The sequence below is a fragment of the Ovis canadensis genome, chromosome 3 (assembly GCF_042477335.2).
Source record: "Ovis canadensis isolate MfBH-ARS-UI-01 breed Bighorn chromosome 3, ARS-UI_OviCan_v2, whole genome shotgun sequence".
Classification (NCBI taxonomy): domain Eukaryota; kingdom Metazoa; phylum Chordata; class Mammalia; order Artiodactyla; family Bovidae; genus Ovis; species Ovis canadensis.
This window is the reverse complement of record NC_091247.1, coordinates 61,013,170-61,018,427: the sequence shown is the minus strand read 5'-3', so window position 1 is coordinate 61,018,427 and position 5,258 is coordinate 61,013,170.

Below are 5,258 nucleotides of genomic sequence, written 5' to 3'. Positions count from 1 at the left end.
TAAAGCCTTCTCAGATATGACACCAAAAAAAAAAAAGCATGATAAAAAATAAATAAATTGGACTTTCTCAAATTCTAAAACTTGTATGCTTCAATGAACACCCTGAAAAAAAGTGAAAAGACAGAAATAGAATAATAGAAAATATGAAAGAAAAAATAGAAAAAATGGCCAAAAGATCATGATAAGAATTTCTCCAAAGAACTTATTGCTGTTGTTTATTTGCTAAGTTGTGTCCAACTCTTTGTGACCCCATGGATTGCAACACACCAGGCTTCCCTGTCATTCACTATCTCCCTGAGTTAGCTCAGACTCACATCCACTGAGTCGGTGATGCCATCCAACAATCTCATCCTGTCGCCCCCTTCTTCTTCTGCCTTCAATCTTTCTGAGCATCAGGGTCTTTTCTAGAAATGGCCAATAAGCTCAAGAAAAGATGCTCAACACCATTTGCCATCAGAGAAACTTAACTCAAAATCACATCAAGATACCACTTCACACTTGTTGCTGCTACAGCTAAGTCACTTCAGTCGTGTCCAACTCTGTGCGACCCCATAGACGGCAGCCCACCAGGCTCCCCCGTCCCTGGGATTCTCTAGGCAAGAACACTGGAGTGGGTTGCCATTTCCTTCTCCAATGCATGAAAGGGAAAAGTGAAAGTGAAGTCGCTCAGTCGTGTCCAACCCTCAGCGACCTCATGGACTGCAGCCTTCCAGGCTCCTCCGTCCATGGGATTTTCCAGGCAAGAGTACTGGAGTGGGGTGCCATTGCCTTCTCCTCACACTTGTTAGAATGGCATAATTAAAAAGACAGTTTATAACAAGCGCTGACAAGGACGTCAGAGATGGGAACCCTCATACACTGTTGACGAGAATGTAAAATGGTGCAGGCATGGTGGAAAATAGTCTGGTAGTTCTGCAAAAGTTTGAACATAGAATTACCACATGGCCCAGCAATTCTACTGCCCAAATTGTTCCCACCTCAGATCGACCCTAAAGAAATGAAAACACATGTCCACACAAAAATGTATACATAAGTACTCATAGCAGAATCATAACAGTGAAGATGACTCAAACTGATGAATGGTTAAGTAAAACATGTTGCATCTACAAAGTAGAATATTATTTAGCAATAAAAAGAGTATTATTTAGCAATAAAAAACACTACAGCATGGGTGAAATTTGCAAACACGCTCAGTGAAAGAAACCAGTTACAGAAGACCACATGTGGTATTATTTCCTGGGTATAAAATGTCCACAGCAGGCAAATCCAAAGAGAGAAGGCATGTGGTGATTTCCTGGCCTGGGGAAGGGGGAACTGGGCTGGAATAGCGAGTGATTCTCAGTGGGGCTGCATTTGGGGGTGGGGGTAAAGAAGACATTCGGGGGCTTCCCAAGTGGCTCAGTGGTGAAGAGTCTGCCTGCCAATGCAGGAGACACAGGAGACATGGGTTTAATCCCTGGGTTGAGAAGGTCTCATGGAGAAGGAAATGGCAACCAGTATTCTTGCCTGGAGAAATCCCATGGACTGAGGAGCCTGGCGGGCTACAGTCCATGGGGTCACAGAGAGTCAGACACAGCTGAGCACACACGCAGGAAGACATTCTAAAATTGATTGTGATGATTGTCACACAACTCTAAATGCACTAAAAATTATTGCATTGTTAAAAAGAAAAGCCAAGTGAGTACATAGATGCGGTGTACATTTCACACTCTAGTTGGTGGTATAGGGTCTAAATACCGAGCTCCAGATGTCCACGCAGTGCACTAGGAGATGAGGACAGATAGACAGGCTTGTCCTTCGCAGAGCCCAGAGCCGGACTTAGCACATGACAGACAAGCAGTCAAATTGACCGTGGACAATCTCAAAATAGAGAATTTAAAACAGAACAAATCCTGTGCTTTCCTTGTGCTTCATTCTATCTCTTGTCTGTTCACTGATTGATGGAGACCTTTCAGAATCCTTCTGCCCTCTGAAGTTAACTGTATGAACTACATAAAGCCAAGGTTTCCAGGTGCTGGAACCCACATACCACAGGGAACCTGTAATGAGCAAGACCTATGTGTCCAGGTGTGGAGGATTTATTTCAACTCCCCAGGGAGTATTTTGGCTTGGATATGCTGGGTTGCTTTAGGCATTTTCCAGATTGCATTGACCATAAATTACCATTGGCCTGGAGCGGTTCCCATTCTCCTTGGCAGGCTGCTGATCTAGATCGTAAATGCGCCAGCCTGACCTGAACTCACCGACCACTGAAAACACAGCTGCTCACAAATGCACCAACAGCCTGTGGCCACAGCAGGGGCCAAACCATGGGTCTCATCTCCATCAGCTGCTCTTTCCGTGTCAGCTTGGAAGATGATTCCCTCCGATGTGTTCCCTGTTTACCTGACTGCTGCCTGCTTCTTGCGTCTAGGAGCCTTGACTAGATCTTCAACAAATCCTTCAATACTCATGCCTTCCTCTCATAAAACTGCAAGGTTCTTTAGGAAGAGATGCCTCCCTTTAGCACTTCCCAGGTAGCTCAAATGGTGAAAAAAAAAACAAAACCAAAAAAACCCTGCCTGCCAATGCAGGAGACGCAGGTTCAGTCCCTGGGTTAGGAAGATCCCCTGAAGAAAGAAATGGCAATCCATTCCAGTATTCTTGCCAAGACAATCCCATGGACAGAGGAGCCTGGTGGGCTACAGTCTGTGGGGTTGCAGAGAGTCGGAGCGGAATGCAGGTCCCTCATTATATGTTTCCGTACTGAGACTCACACAGCACTTTCCATACAATGAGCACAGGCAATGTAACTCTTGGTATAGCTACCACCAAGACACTAGTTGGGACTTTAGAAAACAAACTGGACTTTTCCTGCCAACTGTATCTGGTAAGGGGCTTCCCCGATGGCTTAGTGGTAAAGAATCTGCCTGCCAACGCAGGAGACTTGAGTTGCATCCCTTGGTCAGGAAGATCCCCTGGAGAAGGAAATGGCAACCCACTCCAGTATTCTTGCCTAGAGAATCCCATGGACAGTGGAGCTTGGCAGGTGAAAAGTCCACGAGGTCGCAAAGAGTCAGACATGACTTAGTGACTGAGTACACACCTTGCTGGTGAAAGTAGATTGTAATAACCAAAAGAACTGTGGGAGGGATTAAAAAAAAAAAAGATTTTGTAAAACAAAGACCTTCTGGGATGTGTCCAGGATGAGCAGAAGTGATCCTTACCTTTGGAGAGGAGTGGACATGTGCCACATTTTCTTGAAATTTCACCCCTGGAAACTCGTCTTTTAGTTGCACTTTTCCTACTGTGAAAATATAAATTCGTGCAAGATAGTACACTGAAGTCACATGGTTTTTACTAAAGTAGTGTGCATTAGTTGACTGGTTTCTCATGTGACAGCTCACAACTCCTGAGAATCCGTTTTTGAAGGAGACACAAAGACATGGCCTGCAAGTTTATTGTGGAAGCAGGTGAGCAGACCCAGCTGTGCAGCGATGGTGTAGGTGTAGAGTCCGCAGGTGGGCTGGGGTGCTGGCAACCCGACGGAGGAAATAAGGGAAACAAGTGTCTCTCAGGAGAGGGGGCAAAGCGAGAAAAGCAGAAAAGCAGGGAGCGGGTGCTGAAAGGAAGGAGGAGGCACCCATCCCATAGCACGTGAGGAGATGCCCGGGGCTGCTGGAGCACGGGCCCTTTGGGAAACACTCCATTGTATACCTGGCTGGCACAGCAGCCAAGGCTGCTGCCCGGTGTCTGATCCCTGCTCACGTGGCCCTGTCCTGCTGAGAAGTCCCTTCTTCAAGCTGTTAGAGTTTCCTTGAAGTCGGCTGATGTGTCCTCCATGTCCCCAACCCTTTCTCCCCCCCAGTCCCTACCTACATGACAGAATTTCGCTTCTCCTCCACATCCACAGCAGCCCGCTCTCAGGACCCCGCCCTTCACTGCCTCCTGCCTCTCCAGCAACCCGTCCCCTAATTAGACCACGAGGGCCTGGTGACAACGCCGTCACCTTCACAGACTCTGTGGCCGGCAGAGAGGAGACCCTCAAAAAACAGTAACAAAAACAAACGAATAGTTTAAGGTACTATGTTTACAAAAATACAGCCATGAATCAGTATTTCTCCAAGTAAATAAACCACTGAACTTGAGAAAATTATTCTCTCTCAAGGGCTTTGCCGCAGATGGGTTCTTCCCAAGGGCAGAGAGTGGTTTATGAAAGCAGGGCATTTCCACCAGGGGTAGGGTCCCACTCTGTCTGCAGGAATGCTCCAGCAGGCCAGGAGAAGTGGGGATGTACGTGTTTCCCGGGTGATGGATAAAACAACTGGAGAAAGGACACTGAAACGTACTCAGCACACACAACCTGACCATGCGGGACCTGGAGTTCTTCACAGAAGCGGCAGAGCCTGGGCAGGTGCTCAGCACCTACCAGGACCCACCTGCAACCAGCATCCTCTGGTGATAGGGGCATAGCAGGGTGAGATGCAGAGAACCAGGGGGAGGGGTGATGGAGGGCACGCAGAAATTGCACTTTCTGCTGTAAAGGGCTTTGGAAGTGAGATATTCCTGCCCCGCCTCCCCCAGCCTCCCGGCCACCCTATTCTCCTAGAGAGTTCAGAGTCCCTACACACAGACATTCTCAATTTCCAGAGCACTCAAGCAAGACAAAATAGACCTTTCCCGTCTGTAGTTTCATGGACGAATGATTCACGAAGCTGAAAGGCTCTTTGCCCAGCCCTTTGAAGAGGCTCCTTCTGTTCTTTGCCGCACAACTGAAAATAAGGGCAGATCCGCAGCTCCACCGTGCGCCTCGTGGGTCAGATGATGCTCGGCATTTCGGGCCTCTGGGCCCTTTCCATGCGAAATGGTTCTTGGCTAACAGAGACAGATGAGCTGTGGGCTCGGGGCTTGGTCTGGCAGCACTGTAGTCACAAGGAACAGGGCGCCGAGGCTGAATTCCTTCTGTGTCTTCCCTGTGAGGCAGGGGAGTTCATCCAGCTGGGAGCCATGGACCCGTGAGAAGGCCAAACCTCTCCTGAAACCAGGCTCTCCTGGGCTCATGGGGGGCCCTGTCTCTTAGACTAGCCTTTTCTGTAGGGGTTCCCTGCCCTGTCCAGTCTGGGAAAATCAAATCGCACACTAGCAGACTACGGCACTAATAATATAGAGTGAAGGATTTCCAAATCTTCAAGGATAACATCCTATCAGGGATCATAACTAATCCATCCTTTTTTGAAGTGATTTTTAAGCTTGATAACCTCTTAGATTAAAAAAAATAG